Below are 20,896 nucleotides of genomic sequence, written 5' to 3' on the forward strand. Positions count from 1 at the left end.
GCGAACTTGGACATGTTTTTGGTAGATAGTAGTTTTTGCTCTTGGAAAATTGTTAGCAAAAAAATTGCATCGTAGAACATTTTTTTTAAAACAAGATCTTGACAAGGTCTTTCCATGACACGTTTCTTGGTCAACATAAGAAGGAAATGTAGTCGGCTGTCATAAATTTCCTTATATCTAATACAGTTCTGTACTTATTAGGTAATTAGAATAGATATTTAAGAATATTTAGGTCAAGTTTACTTATATTAAATACACGAGGGAAATAATCAAGTACAATAAATAAATACTGTAAGATTTACATTTCCACTTTCTAGAAGCACATACTCACATGTATCTGCTATAAATTTTACAGTTATCTCGATTCTCATCGCATGATGTAGTTTAAAATTTGCCTAATAATTCTTGTTGCATTGTCGAAGCCAGTTATTCATATTCATAAATGTGTTATGGGAGCATTGAAATATAATGTCATGGTCTGAATGTAGATACGTGACTGAAATCTTTGGCGAATATGTGACGTGTATGTTAATGTTCCCTGTAGTATGTATCTATACATTGAACGAGCTCCGAGATATGCTCAATTACTGTAACTATATACAATTCTCAACTGAATTAATCTAGGAGACTGAAACTTCGGGGCCATGTTGATTTAAATGGTCACTAATTATCAGACTGAATACCAGCTGCGTATTGTCGCATATATGTGTATTTCATTAACAAGGGGAGGCTTCAATTTTAATTTTACATAGCAGTAATAAGCGCTTTTTCGCCGAACTCGAGGAAATCAACTTTGAAATATTCGGCTAAGGCCATATAGAGTTTGCCAAAAAACACTTTCAATCGGCTCAGGGAGTAGCCTGAGTTTCTACAATGAGATATTATTGACAATGTATGCTATGTTCATGCGTTTAACTTGAGCTTTACACTGACGAAATTCTTTTCCGTAAGAATTATTTTGTCACACAATTTTCAACTTTTTTCCTTCTGAAAAGCAACGCGAATAATTAAATAATAATAAAGGTAATTCCCTTCAATAATCTTTCAAAATTATGCTAATAATAATTTTTTAATTCCTTTTTTGACGGAAAAACCTACTTTTAAATGTTCTAATGTGTTTCACATTAAAAATAGTATTTACTTCTGTTCAATTTAGACACAGTCTACTTTCACTCTGAAACACAATTCTCAAGCAATTCGAAGTTATGAAGACATTTAATAACATCTATACAAAATAAATTTGCTTGTGATATACATTTGGGCTATAAGGCCCATTCGATGCTCTCTGAGCTACCGGCTGATTGAAAGTGTATTCCGCATAGCTCTATCGGCTTGTGTCGAAAACTTCTAAGTCGATTTTTTCGTAAACGGCGAAGTAGTGCATATTACTGTTCTGGTATATTAGTACTCAGGTGATGATATTTCTTTAAAGCAATTATGAACCAAGACTAAAATTCTCAATTGGCGATCTACTCTTTTGAGCAAACTAGTATTACACATCGTTTTACATGGCTTAGTTAAACTTGTATGGTTGTGACAAAGATAATTTATAATGTTTGTTCATTTCGGAGACGTTAGCTGTCACAGCATATTTTTATAGACATTAATTTGTTTCTGATATTTAGAAAATAATCATTTGTCACGGCGTTAGCTATGAGCAGAAGCCAGGAAATACATAACTAGCCATACTTATAACATTCCAGGCGAATATATTATACCTAACCCAACCTTTTTCAGTTTATAAATAACATATTATTTTGAATTAGAATAACCTTCCAATGCTTGCGCATGCAAATGATGACTTTCTATGAAATTCTATCTTGGGACATTCTTCGGACCACAGAGAGAGTTTTGTATATGAAATTTGGTTTTCTAAACTACTGCAGGATTCCACCAGGATCAGGCATCATTCTACGGACGCAAACCCGCTTTCGGTGAAATCTAACAGTGGTTTACCAACCAAATTTCATATATCTATACATACTACACTGGATACACGACATAACGGTACGTTTTGTAGCTATTTGAAAATTCTATCCATCTCTCTTCTTTCACAATATGCTTCAGAGAGAGAGAGAGAGAGATAGAAAGGCATAGTCCTTGCTATGTTTTAGTTGGCGCATTCGGAGTGCACAACATGCTTTAGTTGGTACATTTAGAAGATTTGGCAGTTTCTGATAGTCTGGTACTAAATGGACCACATTCAGCTCGACCCACAGTTTCGGCATTAAATAGTGTATCCAGTATATTAGATATGTAAGTCCTATGAAAATTCTGAGATGTTTTTAAAGCTTAAACTGTATTATTTGAAATAATGAAAAAATCAATAAAATATTTTAGGCTGGAATGGCATTCAGAATAAGAATGGTTAGAAATTCTGGAAGACAGCTATGGAAACTGTATTTAAAATAAATAATATTGTAGTTTGTATTGACAATAGTTAACTAAGGCAACTTTATTCATCATCACAGTATCGAAAGAATTTCTTTCCAATTGGTAAAAATTTCAAGTCCAGAAAAATTCCATTTATATTGTATTTGTATACCCATTGTAAAATCTATTGGATACCAAATGTGTGAATTAAATTCTTCATGAGAATCGCTGTCTGCATTCCATTTCTTGATTTACCTGATTTCTTATAATATCCTCACGCATCGGGAACTCTCCAGTTCTCTTTTCTACAACGAGATATTATTGACAATGTATGCTGCATTCATGCATTTAACTTGAGCTTTATACTACCATAGGAAGATTAATTGAACTCTATAAGTCTTCCATGAATTTAACAATATTTTCAAATAAATATCATGTTCGTGAATAGCTTAGGAAACCTCGAAGGGACATCCGTAATTCAGTTTTGTTATGTCCGTGAAACCGATAAAAACAGAGTAGTTGTAGCCTTACCTGAAATTAAATTATAGAACTCGCGAGTTTATGATATAAGCGTCCAAAGGCTGATCGCGTGTAGAATATGACTGATATTAAAAGTGTATACGAACTTTTCTGTACAGGGTACGCATATTACAAGGAATGTGTTGATGATCTTTAATTTTTTTAGTTTAAAAATTAACCAACCAACGATAACTGAAAAATATGCTCGTTTTAGCATCCGGCTTAATAATTACTTTCAGGTGAAAAATTGGCCAAGATTTCGCGTTATATCTGAGCATGTATGTCTAGAACCTTTCACTTTTATGCCCCTAAGGTGTCTACGTAATTTTCGTAAATTAAAGAGACATTTTTATTTCGACGTATCTGTTACAGTATAAAGTGTACATTTGAAGTTATTTTAAATAGATTGGTAATCTAGATCAAAAGTAAGTGAAGTTTTAATATTCGATTTTTAATGGACGCAGCTTGTCTAGACCCAAATTTTCTTCTGCTGTTTATGCCTAATACTTTAGCGATACATAATAAAGTTATACAAAATAGTATAAATTTCAATTTGGTTAAATTAGAATCATGTTTATTTAAGAAAATCTGTACGCATTGATTTCTCAAAGGAATATTATGTTTAAAAAATTAATCGCCTGTGTAATTAATTATCCAATACTTAACGGGTTAAACAACTGTAGAATTTTTAAAAAATCGAATTTTTTGTCCAAAAGGTGTTTGAGGGCCTTAAAAAATAATATACCAGAAGATGCAGGGCGGACAAAATGTCTAAATGACCAAATTTTCAATTCTGCCACAACGCCTCTTAGGTATGTCATGGTGATTTTAGAGTATTTAAACTTTAAACGCGTTTTTCTTGAAACCACTTTTTTGAGCTGGCTGGAAACATAACTCGAACAAATCCTCACCGATTGATCTGAAATTTAAAAAATATATTCAAAATTGCTTTCACCAGTGACGTATGTAGGATTTTTTATATTGCATAGTTTTTTTTATAAACAATTTTTTTCATGAAATTTAAAACTTTTTTTAAAAGTGCGTATTGTCGCGAAAAATCAATATATTGAAAAATTCCTACGTATGACGGAGAAATTCTGCGTGGGCGCCATTTTGTCATGAATATGCCTATTTTTCGAGCTCTACAATGGTTTAACCCCTTAATTTCGTTTCCGAATTATATAATAAAATTCCGATATATTTGCTGTCCATCACCCCCATTCCTTTTCCCTGCCTGATTCGGTGGCATTATATTTTATATGATGTTGGCATCAGTGTCACACCCCTATAATCTTTAACCTCCTCCCCTTTGAATTTCTTCACTGACGGTACCACTACTCGAGGGGATGTGCAATGAGTATTCCGGGAGTCAGATAACCGACTCTTGCTATGGCCAAAGAACCACCACTTGCCAAGGGCGACTCTCGTTTGTCTCTTTTCGACTGCAATATAAATAGGAGGAGGTGAGCGAGAGATAATTCAATAGAGAATAATTACGAAAATGTTTGCTATTTCTATAATTTTTCACTTCATTTTTTCAAGAAGAGTATAATATTATATTCATACTAGTTAAAAAAATACAGACGTTATATTCATAAAAATAGAAAGAAAAATGCGGACATTTTATTTCTAGTTGAGAAGAACAGGTAATGTAAATGTGTATAAACACTTTTACATGGGTGCATTCAGATCAATTCAACTTAAAGGTACGAACACCATGAATGTTTCTCATAATTTTGTATCTGAAATTTTTACACTACTTTTTATTATATAAAATACAACATTTTCGCCGGAGCCTTACCTGAAGGAATTCTGTTTTTAATTTATAAAAATCAAAATACCAAGTTTTTCTCGAAAACGAAGCAAGATGTGAAAAAAGTTATGAGAGCATAATTTTTCGTTGGCAAAATTCCTACAAAAAGTTTTTGTTAAGAATTTTTATTCTCACTTCGTTTTATTGAAAATCTTGGTTCTTTTACTTTAAGTGGTAAAAATTCGTTTTTACTCTTTTATACCATTGACAAAATCGGAACGGAAAAGTGTTTGCTTTTCGAATTATCTGAAGATATTTTTTTATTTTAAACATGTTATCGGCTAATGATAAAAAGTTTTTAGTGTAAAAAACATTTGTGGATGAGCATATTTCTAGCTTTTCTGCTGAAAATAATTATATCGAGAACAAGAAACAAGAAAAAAGAAATTTATAATGATGTAAAGAAATCAAGTTTTTGAAAAAATGAAGTAATATTGGAAATGATGAAGGAGATTTTTTTGTAGCAATTTTTCCAAAGAACAATTTAGCCTTCGTAGTTTTTTTCTCGCTTCGTTTTTAAAAACACTGCGTATTTCAATTGTTTCGAATTGATTATATTAAAAAAATAGCTCTGGAAAAGAATGATTTTTTCTTTTAATACTTTTAAGACATCCCACATACAAAATCAAAAGAAAAATTCTTGTTTATTTAATGTTAACGGAGCCGTGATGTAACTTTCATCAGGTTTTATTTTAAATGTTCATTTTTAATATGTTGTTTAATGTTAAATATTAATGAATGTAATTCTTAAATCGTATAAAGTCTTCAAAATTCAAATGGTGCAAATTTTGAAAATATTTTTTCTGAGTTTGACATATAATTCAATATTTTATTATTTACTATTTTAATTTTGAAGTCTTCATATATGATTAAAGAATTTTTATTTAAAAATCGAATCTTTAGACAGTAAAAAGTGTTGTAAATTGTGTTCACTTTTTCGGTTATTTTGTGTTCCTATCTGCTGCTTATTTACATTAGTTAAAGTTTTAAAAATCCAAAAGAATGAATGATAGAACTGAAACTATTCTTGATTAAAGTTAAAACTTGCTGTAGTATAATTAAAAATTCAACATTTTGGCTTCGAATCTGCTTCCATGATTCATTACATTAATGTAATAAAATAAATAATTAACAATGAAAAAATCTCAGGCAGCAGTTTATAGATATATGCAAATGCTTTTGCAAATGCGGGGCCACAAGTGGATAAGTCTCTTGCGCACGTCTTGGTGCACATATCTGGACCTAACCTGACTGCTGGGACGGCTAGGACCACTAGCTCGGTTTCCCGAATACTCCCAATACTACTACTCGACTTCTAGCGACTACTCAAAGAATGCCCAGAGATCGCTAGAGATTACTACTGGATCCCAGAAGAATTCCCACGCTCGATTTGAGCTAGTAGTCAGGAAAATTACTCAGTACACAGCCCCTCGCCACTACTCCTTATTTCCATGATTCTGGCCACCCTATTCCATTTTTCATTATTCCCAACACCTTGACTATTTCTTCTCTTGTTATGTCCTCTTCCTCATCTCTTTCTTTACCATATTTTCTTCTTTTCTTAACTTTTCTCTCTACTCCTACTAGCAAATCCATAAAATATTTTTTCCATTCTACTATTTCAATATCCTGGTTTACTCTTTTTCTTTTTTTTCTGTCTTTCTATTAACTATCTTCCAGACCTCTTCTTCAGTCCTTGCCTTCTCCGCCTCTTCCTCAAACCTTTTATTCTCTTCCTCTTTCTTTTAATCACACAACTCAGCATGCTCCTTTTTTCTCCTATATTCTGCTGCACTACTTTTTTCTTTTCTGCATTTTCTTATTTTCTTTCTGACATCCTTCTTTTTCTCTTTACGATGCTCATCACATTAACCTTTAATCCCTTCTTTACCAACTTTTTTTGCTTGTGCACTTTAATCCTGTTTTTATTTCTCATATCATTTTTTCCATCCCCTCCTCCACATTTCCCTCTCCCATTTTGATATTTCTGACCTTTTATCTAAATTTTTCTCTTTCTTAGATTGACCAATCCCCTTTTCCTGCTCCTTTTACCTTTGATTTCTTTTTATACATATTGCTATTACTTTTTTCTCCATCTAATATCACTTTTAAGGGAAAGTGATCTGAGTCAATATAATCTCTTACCTCTAGCTTCCTGACCTCTCTTACCTCATTATCCACTCTCACATAATCAATTACCGTTCTCCGTTCTTCTCCTGAGTGTGTATATTCTCCTTCATTCCCCACTATATTTTCGTTTAAGATAAACCATCCCAACTCCTCCAAACTCTTCAGAAATTTCTTTCCCTCTCCATCTAGTACCTTATGTTTGGATTTTTTCCCTCTCTCCTCCCCATTCCTTTCCTCCTCTATCTTCTCTTCTAGCATAGAAATTCCTACCTATTATCTTAGTATCTTCCATAATTTCTTTCATCTCCTCTGCTTTATCCTACATTTCACCGCTAACTCTTTTCCATCCCTTCTCATCTAGACACGTCTTCATCATTACTACTACATCCCACCTTGTCAAATTTCTCATAAGCTCCGTATCCTTTCTCTCAAATCCTGATGTATCCCAGAAATAAATCCTCCATTCTTCCTTTTATTCTTTCTCCTCTCTTCTTGCGTCTTACTATTTATTATTTTCCTATCTAAAATTCCTTTCTCTCTTAGTTTCCCTGCACCTCATTTATTACTATCTCTTCCCTTTCTTGATCCCACTCCCATCATATTCCGTCATACTTAACCCAAGTGCTTTTTCCCTTACTTCTTCCGATATTTTCCTTAACTTATACTGCATATTCTTTTCTACTCATGTCAAGTCATCCTCTACTCTCCCCGGGCTTCCATATAACAACCTCTTCTTTGCTATCACGTCCCTCTTATGTTTATTTCTTTAGTTTCAACAATACAATTTTCTCCTCTTCGTGTTTCCTTTCCATCATTTCATAATTCCTCAATCTCTACTTTAGCATCTGTCCTTTTGAGCACATTTTCTACTGCTTCCTTCAACGCCCTTCTTTCTAATCTTAGACCCTTTATCACTATACTTCTTTTTCTGTATCTCTATCTTTCTTTTCTAATCTCCTTTTTATTTCCCTTATTGTTCCTCTTTTATTACTTACACTCTACCCTACTCCAACCTCCCGTTTTGATTTTTCAATATTTACTATCCTAGTTTCCAAGCGTTCTACCTTTTTATTATTCTCATCCTGTTTTTCTAATTTTCGTTCTAAATTCTTAATCCTTTTTCCCAAAATTTCCGTAACCTCTTCCCATTTTCGCATCTCTTTTCTAAGTTCTGCTATTTCTTTCCTAATGTCTTGTTTTATTTCCCCTTCTCTTTCTTCCTGCCTTTTTTCGTTCATCTGTATCATCTCTATCATCATTTCACGCATTTGCTCTAACTTTAACATTCAACGTGTAATATCCTTTTCCATTTATAACTGGTTTGATTCAGACAGAACTATCTGCCCTCAGTCTCTCCCTCTCTACCGTTTTCTTATATTGACCCTTTTTCTTGTCACGTTTCTGCTTGCAGAATACTTCCTCGTCTGAGTCCATCAAAAACGTAACCTGTGTACTGCGTAACGACTGTTACTCCAGCGCTACCTCATCCTGCTATTGTCATTTCTTCCATGCTTCCCTCTCGTGCTAATCTCTCCCTCACCTTCCCTGTATCCGCTACTCGGCTGCACCTGCTTCCCCACCCTGCTCCCTATGCTAACCAAATAACCTCTCAGCCTACACAAAACTGTCTTAATCTCCCAAAAAACTACACAACTTTTCACTTTAATTCTTCCCAACATACAAACACTCACTCACAAATCCCTCTCACATACTCTTCCCATTAACTCACCTCAAATTCGACTGCAAACTCATTACAATTATCAGCACTTAATTACCACTACCTAACACTTTCATGGCGGAAACAGAAGTCCTCGTTTTCTATTTGATGAATCTATTTGAAGACAGCAATTATCGTATGTCCAATTACAGAATATCATTAATTAGTACCTGTATCTACATTATTCTGTTGACATCAAAATGTGGCCAATTTGATCTAAAACTTTCGGGTTTTAATAATCTTCTATGATTTAAAAAAAAATGTAATTTAAGAAAACAAATTGCCAAAATGAGTAAACTCGTCAATCCCTTTTTATACCACCTTCAGTAGGGCGCGAACGAGCGTCTACCTTATACAACAGGAAAAGACGTATTGAATATGTCCCCACCTCGTTGTATGAGTATATCCTACATGATATAAAAAGAGATCCGATTGACTTCAGACATCAGGGTCCCAATACTGATTCGAAGCGATAAATCATGGCTGCCCAGTTATAGCAGTAGTTTTATGAATAGTGATTGGAAGTAGATAGAAAAGGATACATGTGGATAATTGGCGGATAGAAATTGATAGGAAAATTGGGATTTAAAAGCATAGAGTTGATTGCAGATTAAAAGTAAGATAGAAAATTATTTAAACAAATAGAGACTCTATCCATATACTTCCAGCAGGGGTGCTTAGAACGGTGACTCTGGGATACCGAAAGATCTTTCAGAGTACGCAGCCTTATCCTTGCATGCGTGGCTCTGCAAAGACGGACGAACACTTTTCCCTAGCTTCTCGTGGAAACAACAATGATAACACCAAACATCCTTGTAGTTAGTGCGTTCGAAGCAATAAAACGTACAGTGCTCCCGGCAATGGGTCAGCCAACAATGCCAGCCACTCTAGATCTGGGGGAGCTAATCAAGGTAGAGTGAATGCGATATATCGGCGGAATCTCAGGGCTTTTAGGCAGACGGAGCGACAAAATCACGACTTGCTAGAGGGATTATGTCGGTGGAGCGCTCACTTTACCATAGCCAGAACAAGCCCGCAACAGAGAAAGAGAGGCGACACTAATACCAACTGAAATAGATGACCAGCTTCGTGGACATTTTCCCGAAGAATCCTATCTCTGGACTATCAATTGTTGTGTGTATAATGCAGCGAGAGCTCTGGCCAATGCGAACCGTATAACAAAACCAACGGTTGATTATAAGGCTAAAATATGAATGCATCAACTTGCCATAAAGATCGGCTGAGCAAGATAGTACGCGTTCCACATTCTGTAAGTAATTGACTACATTACTACCTAATGCATTTCTACCCTTCCAAGACCCTCCAGCTACTGTCGACCACCCGCCCAAACCAAAGGAGGTCGAATTACTTTTGATCGAATTACTCGAACACAGCTATCCTGAATGATAGAATTATTCTGACAATTGGAACTGTGTGGAAATAAATGCATGAACAACGCGACTCAAAGAAAGGCGTAGCAGCATGTCGGAAGAACCTGCTCATCGATAGATGTGTCTACAAAGATGCAGCATCCTACCAGCGTGACCTATTGATGGCCTGGATTGATTACCTGAGAACTTTCGATTAACCTCCTATAGACTTATCATCTGTCATGTGGAAAGCTTGAAGGATCATCCGCAGATCGTTAGGTGAATAGGGAGATTGATGTCGCATTGGAAAACCATATTTACTATTTGATCTGAAAAAATCGTATGACAACTAACAAGATCACCTTTCAGAGAAGTGTCTTTCAGGGCAACAGCATGAGCCCACTCCTCTTTTGCCTCACATTATTGTCACTATATCTAGCACTTCGCTATTCCCAGGGGTGCTTTTGCGGCAAACCTGCAAATCGAAAGCACAAGGTCACTCATGTATTTTACATGGATAATCTTAAGATCTATGCTAGATCTATGTTAGAAACATGCGCCAAGGTTTATTTGAAACGAGGAAGACTTAATGGCATCCCTGAAGACCCTGAGCTCTATAGAAGCGCTATATAACACATTTTCGATGGTGAGACTTATAAATACTTGGGCGTGCCACAGAGCCACATTTAGGATGTAACAGCTATAAAGGATACTCTCCGAAGCAGATACAAACGTCTCATCCGTCAGATTTGGTCTCCCAAACTATCGGCAAAGAACAAAGTATCTACAACGAACATGCTTGCCGTCCCGGTAGTACTCTATTCATTTGGAGTCGTTTCATGGACGAAGAATGAGTTAAGATCCCTTGATGTCGGGACACGAAAGGTTACACTCATTAAAAAAAGCATGCATCTTAAGTCTTCTGTTCTGGGACTCTACATCTAACGCCGTCAAGGTGGTCACGGAATATTGAATCCTGAATGTCTTCACAGCAGGATTATTCTGGGTACAGTACATATAGTCACAAATGGATGAGACCTTCTTCTGCCTCTATCACTCTTACGGCATTAACCTTAATATCGCTCCTCTAAATGCTTCTAGGAAAATAAAATCTATTGTCGAGAATTAGATGTCCCGCATATATTGAAACTTTATATTCTCGACAACTGTTTCTGTTGCACACTCGAGGCCTGACATAGTTCTCTTTGACTTCGAGAAGCGAACCATATTCTTTATCGAATTTTCGGCATCATCTGACAAAAACATCATAGACAAGGAGAATGAAAAGGAAGATAGGTATAGACACCTTATAAGAGAGTTTCGACGAATGTACTTGGAATAGTCTGTTAAACTAATCGTCCTTTTCATCGACGCTCTTGGAGGTGCTAAGCTTTCACCGGTTAATAGCCTGAAGAGAATCGCTGTGTGTCAACAATATGCTAAAAGTTTTCCGGGGAAGATGCAGAAGGCTGTCGTCCTTGGGATGTCACAGACTGTAAATACCTATCACACGGTCGTGAAACTTGGTTATGAGCGGAATCCTAAGATTTTCCTTATGACAAACTTTTAAATATATATCCAGGCTCTGTTGCAATACTTCAAAGTTGGTTTTTAATGTCATTTTATTTACGGGTTACAACAGTGATACTAAAATGATAGAACTACACTACTCTTTTTTAGTAATCAAATACACAAGTTACAATGTAAATGAAAACATACGAAATAAGTAGACAAATGATAAAGATTTTTAAAATCCGGATCTATCCATGACATTCACAGAACGCGAAGATATATATTTATCCGTGTCGTATCTGGTCCTACCCAGGATCTATTCGGCATACAATTTATTATCCAGGTCTGTCTGGGACCTTTACCGGTCGTTTGCAAATTTTGTGTGGATCTTATCAGATCCTAATCGGGATTATATTCGGCATACAATTTCGTATTTGGGTCTATGCAAGACCTATATGGTGTCTTAGCGGCTTCTAGCCGGCATTTTATCGGCATACCATTTCGTATCTGGGCAAATTCGGGACATACATATAACGCTCGAAAATTCGATCCGAGTATTTTCTGGTCCTCGTCGGTCTCTTTTCGGTATACATTTTCGTATCCGGGATCTACACGGAGCGGTTGAAAATTCTATTTCATTATTATCCGATTGTAGCCCGTATTTTAATCGACATACAATTTCCTATCCATACATATCCGAGGCCTACCTAAACTACCCAAACCTGAATCTAAACCTAAGTATCCAGTGCACGCCTTAGCCAACTGAGCGGTCGAGCCACATGGATTTTGTCGACAGAATCTCAGCCAAGCTGTTTCGCCTAAAAACCAAGGCTGAGGAACATATTAAACATTTGTTTTGTTTTATACATTTAATGAACAGGTAGATTTGAAAATGCCTAATTTAAGTATTTAAACGATTAATTAAATTAATTAATTAATTTGTGATTTATGTTCAAATATTCACAGGAATAGGTTACCTAGGATTTTTTTCCAACAATAATAAAGATTTTGTCTTAAATATTTGGGACATGATATCGAACATGCTAACGGACGTCCCCGGGCTCTTTTTTATGGGTTGAGGCTATTGGAACGAGGCGCACAAAATAGTGAAATCTATGAGGCGCTCAAAACTTACCAGCGGTCAATGATAATTCGGTTTTGAGATTTTAAAAATGCACTCAGAATATATTACCGTCACCGAAAGGGGTTTCACGGTTTTGGGATATGCGCTAGCTATCTGATTTTTTTAAACAAATCGCGTAAGAGCTAAAAATGAGAGTACAGTGGTTAACAAAAATACACAAATAAAAACCAAAGCGACTGACAGCTGTTTGGCGCTGATCGATCATCGGTTTTTGATCGTACTACCAAGCATGTGTACTGTCGGTAAAGTTGTTCCTGTTGGCGGAAGTTTTAAATTAGAATAAAAATGCGATTTGCGTTCTTAATTTTGTAATTCTGTATTGACATGTCTTACTTGGCTTCGGAATAAGAAAACTGTGAAAAGTGATAACGGGATGCCGTCGTGAACTCGCTAATAATATTTGATAATAATTTTTTAATTTAAAAAATAAACCATTTACTGACTTATTTATATATCTTATTGTGTTGTAACGTGAAAAACACATATGGAAATGATGCATTATGCAGAATCGTATAAATAAGTGTTAAGAATTAATATGTTTATTCACAAATAAAACAATAAGGCGAGCTGAGCTTGCATAGATAGTACAAAATAAACACATATATTAATATTGTAGACAAATTAACTAGCCTTAGCTAGACTTCGCACAAACGTACGACTCTACGCTCTTTACGCAGCATCTTTCCTTTACACAGACACTCCAGCACACTGTAGTCTGGTAAAGTTTTACAGTTCGAAAAAGACCGCGAATTATTATTTCTAACATTCGATCACGCTAAGTCTTGGAAACGCGAGCTACTCTCTTGAACACCATCTCTCCTACGTTGAATCGAACATTTAACCGTCGATTTTTGTCGTAGTAAGCTTTATACTTGGATTGAGCTTCTTTAAATGTTGTCTCGCCTCTTCCTGTAAGGTTGCTAGTAGAACATCATTTTCTTCTCCGGTTAATTCCCTTACTGTTCTCTCGTCATGTCTAGCGAAGTATCCGTAGAGAGGTTCAAATGCGCTCCTATTGGTTGATTTGTTGGAGGACTCATTCAAATCTCATAAAATTTGTTTAAGGTGTTTAGTCCAGTCTTTGTTGTCTCGCTCGTAGATACTTGATTGTAGAACAGGAATTAAAGTCTCATTGACTCGTTCCACTTGACCATTTACCTGAGCGTGTCTTGGTGAATTCAAGGAATGACGAATGCCATTCTTTAGACAAAATTCAGCGAACTCTCCAGGGGTAAAACAACTACCTTGATCCGTGACCAGTTGGTTAGGTGCCACAACATTCAAAACTAGGTCTTCCATTACTTGGATAACGTATTTAGTCTTAGTACTCTTTGTAGCTTCTTATCGTACATACTTGGTTAGGTTGTTGACTATTACGAGAACGTATTTATATCCTCTCCCGGCAGAAACGAAGCGTCCAAGATGATCGGCATGGACTATATCGAAGGGTCGCTCACCTGGTAGAATGGGATGCAACTTTCGTGGTTATCGGCCCGTGGAAGATTTGTTTAGCATACATTGAAGACAAGCTCGAATATGTTGGCGCACATAGTTCCTCAATCTTGGGAAACAATAAAGGCGGCTCAGCTTAGCTAGCGTTCGATCCAAAACACTATGGCAGCTTAGATCTTGCACTCGGGCTGTTAAGCCTTTCCGCATAGCTTTCGGTACTACATAACGAACACAACCTGTGCCTTTATAGAGAATTCCTTCACATATAAAACATCCGCTAATCTCACAGTGCTCTCGTCTGCTTCGGCTTTCTTCTGGTTCCTGCAAAATTGTGCAAAAAGTGCTAAAAACCTATATAATAATTTATACAATAATGTCGCGTTGTTTTTGTAAGGGCTGTGATTCGGGTAGTAGGGTACAGAAAGAGAGAATTATTAGACGCCAAATCTTCAATATCTATACTTGCGTTCTATTGTTTTTATATTCCTCCTCTTGTTTTAATGGCATTATTCATATACTTGTATAAATTATACAAGCATTATCACTGCGTTAATGACCCAAATGACACATAACCAAACTTAACCTATAAACACACTCGACACTATCCATAGCAGACGACAATTTCTAATTTTATATTTTCACTGAAGGGAAGCTCTAATCTAGGAAGGCATGAAACTCCGAGAAAAGGCGATCGCGAACTGGTGCCTGTCGAAATACATGGCGGCTTAATGCGAGAATGAAAGAGAAAGGGCAGATCTATTAATCTCTTTCACTCTCATCATAACAAAAAATATAGATTCTCTATCTCTTTCACATTTATGATATTCTGCTTTGTGATTCTGTTGCGCTACACCTACAGAACCCCACTGGGTACTCATGTTGCGCGCAGGAAATCAAATTCTGGTTCCATGTCCCGGATATGTCCCGGATTTGCCAGGCTAAGCGTACACTGCGGGACTTGGTCTTTCTATCGATGCAAATTCTCTCAGGTTGATCCCCGAAAGATGCGTGCAGATCCCTGGTAAGAATTCCCATTAAGTTATAAATAGAAACTGTTTTAAAACCTATAAGATGCAGATAGGTTTCTATATGGTCTTAAGTAGTTCTTAAGACTGGGAATATTACGAAGTACAAAATGCTCTACGAGGCACCTATTAGGTTTTGCCTTTCCACGAATGGCACAAGTTCAAAATTGCTGCTCTATCAGGTTCTATAAGGAACGTGAATGACATATGAGAATTAAATTAATCACGTTAAAACTTAAAATAATTCGTTCAGTGTGGATCTACGAGACACCTAGTAGGTTCTGCTTTCTCGCGAATGGCGCGAGTACAAAATAGCTTCTCTAAGAGTTTTTATTAGAAAGAATGGCAACATTTTGTAAGAATTGTTATTTCTTCATTAATCATGATTGAAATTTGGTAACCAAGATCGATGTGCATCGGTAGCGAAATAATAAAAATACAAAATAAAGCGTTAATACGTGCGATTAAATTTGTAAGTACCGCATTGGCGAATTGTGTACTCAAGAACTATAAAAAATGAAGATTATGTAAACAGAGGGCAACTGAGAGTAAGTTCTACATTGGGAAGCACACCTATGAGTGTAGTGGCGCCTCTACGGTCCATTTCGGGTAGTTTGTCTAACCCCACCTCACGTATATGAATTCTTACGCGCTCAGGTGCAACTCGTTGAGCAATATGTCTATTGCTCAAAGGGAAGAGACGAAAAGGGTCACGGGCGCCGGGTCCAAAGTATGTGACCTGCACAGAAAATGTCGAATTTTCATGTCTTTTTCTTTTATTTTCACAAAATAGTGAAATCGCCTTTCAAGGCGGAATAGGAAAATTGAATATCACAGTACCATGGCGGACCGAAGGAACCGAAAGGAGCCTGGTTGAAATGGTTGAAATTCAGATTCTATGTTAAAATTTCTATTATAAACACACGGAGTAATCGCAATACTATTTTTTTTTGCAACGTTAAACATTTTTAAAACTGTCATTAACTTCTGCTGAAGATGACTTCAACCGCTTCCATAATAGCTCAAGTAGTATGTTCCACGCGAAGTTTAAAAATAAAATTCTCTTTCATTTGCATCGCACCGTTGTTGTTTGAGGTTTCCACTGCATGGCGATAACATCCAGACAAAATTCTTAAAGTTACCGACAGAACGCTTATTAACGGCTACTAAAAGAAGATGCACTTGAAGCCGCCTTCGGTCCATGCAAATGACGGGTATTTTTTTTTTAAGTTTTTAACGCTGCAAGAAAAAGTATTGCATTACTCCGTGAGTTTCTGATGCAAATTTTAACGTAGAATCCGAATTTAAACAATTTAAAAGTTGATCTTGCTGTTTTTTTGTTTAGTTGTTTAAAAAGGAACCGAATGAGAACCCAATAGGGTCTTTACGGGTAATTTGTAGAGGCTCCTTTCGGTTCCTTCAGTCTGCCAGGGTATTAATACAATTGCGGAAGAAGAAAGTGCAAATTGCGTCAAAATGAGCTAAAAACATTTACGCAATTTTGACAGTTTGCAGGTGATGTTGATATTTTCTATCCGATCTTCTGATATTTTTCTGCTAATGTATATGTTTTGCAGGCTTTTAGTGCTTACTGTTACTACATAAATAATTTTCGTTTTAGGTCTCTGTGATTTTCTTCGGCGCGGCTATTAATCTTTTTTTGTTTGAAAAAGAATAAACCAAATTCTTATCTTTTCTATGCTATTTATATTTAATGAATGTTACAAAATATTAGTATGAAATAATTAGAAGACACCACCGGATAAGTTCCGTACCTGTAACTATAATTAATATTTTATAATAGGATTCAAACAAATTTCGTCTTTTCTGGTAGAAAATTAAATTGAACTCTTTTATTCCAAATTAGGTTTTTTTTCGTTAAAACATTAATTTACACCTGATATTGATAAATCACATTTATAATAATTTTGTAAATCACGTTAATGATAATCATATTCTTTACATAAAGCACTTTGCATTTTTAAACCACACTTTTTATTTATCAATTTAGAACATTTTTCAACATGCGTATAAAGTAATTTGCCACCTTCTCCCTCAGTAATTAATATCTTTTTTTGTGTTCAAAAGTATTTTTATTTGTTATTTTAACAACTATTCAAACATATATTTAACAAATTTTCAAAGGAAAATGTACACTTTTTTGTTGATAATTTAGAATTATTCTTACATCTATAATTTCTTCAGCAAATTTACGCATTACCTTTTGAAAATTTGTAATTATCAAAAAATATGTTTAAAACGCCAATAAGGAATCAGAAATATTTTTAAAAAGTATCATACTTACTATTATTATTACTACTATTTCTATTGCTATTGTATTTACAATTGATATCACTTCTACTATTATTGGATATTTAACATTATTTACTTAACAGCTTATAAGTCCAGCACACATGTTCATTATAATTAATGACCTTATAGGTAGAAAAACACTTTTAATCAGCTTATGGCCACTTGGTCAACTCTCCCCAGAAGATCTGGGCCATTTCTCCCCAACATTAGTTCTTGCATTCAATGCCATACAAATTTTAGTAACGAGTTTTTTACTATTCCGATGTATACAAAAATCATTACACTACTTGGTAAAGAATAACATGATATATGAGTAGTACACAAATTTTTATTACAAGAGTAGATGAAACGTTACAAAGTTCGAAAGAAATTACATTATTGAACACAAATTAATTAATTACAGGATATCTTCTATAAGTTTATTATGATTATTCGTTTTAATCTTTAAAAAAAGTACATAAAAAAAATAATGCACGTATGAAAATATTTTTTACAATTTTTAAAGACCAATAAAATTCACGTTTTTCTCCTCTAGACTCTTCACATTAAAATTTGTGAAAAAATTAATGTTTTGTTTATTAAACATACAACATATTAAAATTAAACTCATAATTATTATATTTAAAACGAAATTAGAATCAATGAAATTATTTATTAAATGGAAACATTACTTTTTCTTCATAAAATTTAAAACATAAATTAAATGTAAATGTAAATTAATGTAAAATTTGACTATTTTGTTGAAAATTTTGTTTCTTTCGGAAAATATATATATTTTTTTCAATATTTAGCTTTTCCACTTTTGGTTTAAATTAGACTTGTTTTATAGAAAACGAATCTTTATGATTGAAAATTTGTTTGTCTGTTTTTAAAATGCATCTCTTTTGTTAGCATCTTCATTCGTTGAATTAGCAACTATTAAAATTTTATGTCGAAATAGATATATTTGTTCGAAAATTGAACTCTGGTTGAAAATTTAAATATTTTGTTAATATAACAGATACCTTCAAAATAATTACTTGTACCATTAACACTTAGCTAAAAATTAGCGTTATTTTCTTGAATTAAGAGGTCTTATTCTGATCCCTCTAATAGCTTAATTGCAAAAGCATCTGACCGGAGATAAGTGGTTTTGTGGTTCGATTCCCAATGGAGTGAAGATGGAGTAGGATCTGTTTTTCAGGAAATAATTTTAGGTAGTTCAACCTCAAACCAATTAGCGAAAGGGGAGCGACCCATGTAACAACCCAAGAATAAGGGTATATTTTGGGATTTTTTGGGATGAAGAATGTAAAGAATGTTTTAAAAATTTGTGTGGGTTATTAAGGAACTTTGAAACTAGAAAATAAATGTTTTTTCAGCCATAAAAATTCATACAATTTTCAATTATAAGGGCGGATATCCAACATGTTCAGCCGGGAGATGCAAAATTGCCGGCACTCTAGTTTTTTACAAATTCGACTGACATAAAAAACTAAAAAGTTTCTTGAAGTTTATATTCATAGTTCCTTTGTGAACCAAAACCAGTTAACAAATGTCATTTTTGACAAAATGGCCGCCCTTTCAACAAAAATGTTGATTTTTACCCAAAATTTTGAAAGGAATTGTTCAAAAATAATTTTTTGCAGTTTAGAGTGGTTCGCAAAAAAGATAATCATTTTAACTATATGTATATGCAAGGAGAACTCAATCAGTCAAATACTTTTTGAGTTATCTTGCCAGCAATGTTGGAAAATGTGAAACTGAGAAAAACACGTTTTTAAAGAGTTACTTACATGTTGACAATTGTTAAAAAAAATTATATTTTTGGTTTCTTACGGGTTTTTTCTTTATCGGCTATTTCAGCAGCATTCATCAGCTGCAAATATTTCGGAGAAGATTAGGCGTGACCTCGGCCCCACCCCTCTCCGGCCGGCCAGCAGGCATCTCGGCCTGCTAGAGCGAGGCGCGCGGGGCCCGTTTTAGGGGATAAAGAGGGCACCTGTGACCCTGAAACTTTGCAGCATGTTTTTGAGATTCCAAGCTTCCATTTAAGCAAAAAAAAATCGATTGTTTGAAGCCGTTACATGAGTCGCCCCCCTTAAACAAAAAGGATTAATTTTCAACCAAAGAAAGAAGGACTTTTCAAGAAAAGAATTAGATTTTCAACTAAAATGATGAATCTTCTGCTCAAAAGATATCCATTTTTACTAAATCAGTTTAACATTTAATTAAGTAGTGGAATTTTAACCTTAAAAAAAGAAATTTTTAACCAAACCTGGATTAGTAAAATTTTCATTCAAAAGAATTAATGTTCATTCAGTTAAAAGAGATACATTTTTATATTGTTCATGTTCTCTAAATTGTTAAATATTTTGAACAAGAAAATGTTGAAAAGTGTTCCCTTTAAGTTGAAAATTCAAGCAATTGGTTGAAAATTCTTCTTTTTGGTAGAATCTTATTGGTTAAAAATTAATCTTTCGAACATATACGTCAAAATGCAAGTAATTTTTTGTTTTTATAACGGAAAAATATTTCTCGTCGAATTTAATCTAAAAACAACATGATTCGGTTCCTAAAAGGTTCTGCGACTTGAAGTGTAGAACCTGCCTGATTGAAAATGGATCCTATCTCCTTCGAAATAATTTTTAAAACACTGTTTTCTGGCTAAAAATTAATTTCTTTAAACTGAAATTTCAACTGCGCCATTTTTAGTAGAAAATTAATATTTTTAATTAAAGCTTGATCCTTTCTAGTTGAAAAATAAACTATTTGTTAAAAAATGATGGATAAAAATTAATAGTTTTAATTAAAAATGTTTTTTGTTTGTTTGTTAGAAATTCGTCTATTTTTGTAGAAAATTAATCTTCATGATTGAAAATTAATCTTTCTGATTGAAGATTCAATTATTTGGTTTAAAATTTCTTTTCTTGTTCGTTAAAAATTAATGTTGTCAGAAAAAATCCGATTAAACCATTTTTAGTCGAAAACGGATATTTTAAATTGAAAATCAATTTTTTTAGTTGAAACTTTTTGCTTCCGTTTCCGGCACCGATCGTGATTGTTGGTGATTTTCGTGGTGCTAACTTTTTGGCTGTGAGTAGTGTTTTCAAGCAGGGTGAGCGACAAAGGAGTGTGAGAGTTGGGTGAATGAGAAGACACATTTGTTTAATAGTTTAAGAGTGGAGAGTTATAGTATAAGAGATTTTGAGTGATTTTTAAACTTGTGGCTTTAAATTTAGATTGAACGAGTGGCATGGTGGATTAAAAGCAAAGGATAAGAAAACGTGACGTAAGAAAGAATCCCTGGCAGATATATATATATTTGAGAAACTCAGTAAGGGTGGAGGGAGAGAGTAGCAAGAAAATGAGGCAGACCGACGAACTTGAAAGCGCTAAAGCGCTAAAGAAGAGTAGACAGAGAATTGCAACTGACAGGAGGGCAGGGGCGAGTAGTATAGAAGGCCTCGAGAAACTCATCAGAGGCCTCAGAGAGGAAACCTGCAAAGGGTACTGATAATTAAAATAGGAGAGGGCAAGAAGATGGAG

General features: G+C 34.6%; 1 protein-coding gene across 5 annotated transcripts in view; it reads left to right on the plus strand.

Moving 5' to 3' along the window:
• LOC117179148 overlaps positions 1–20,896 on the plus strand; it is a 321,121-nt gene that overhangs the window by 250,687 nt on the left and 49,538 nt on the right. The window contains exon 13 of one of the 5 annotated variants that reach the window (XM_033370836.1): positions 20,590–20,745. The exons of 3 other annotated variants lie outside the window; for them this stretch is intronic. The gene's annotated coding sequence lies outside the window, so the exon portion shown is untranslated. Of the gene's footprint in view, positions 1–1,766; positions 2,593–20,589; positions 20,746–20,896 lie in introns of those variants that run through there. One more of the 5 variants, XM_033370835.1, reaches the window with a different exon arrangement.

The sequence above is a fragment of the Belonocnema kinseyi genome, chromosome 8, assembly GCF_010883055.1.
Source record: "Belonocnema kinseyi isolate 2016_QV_RU_SX_M_011 chromosome 8, B_treatae_v1, whole genome shotgun sequence".
Classification (NCBI taxonomy): Eukaryota; Metazoa; Arthropoda; class Insecta; order Hymenoptera; family Cynipidae; genus Belonocnema; species Belonocnema kinseyi.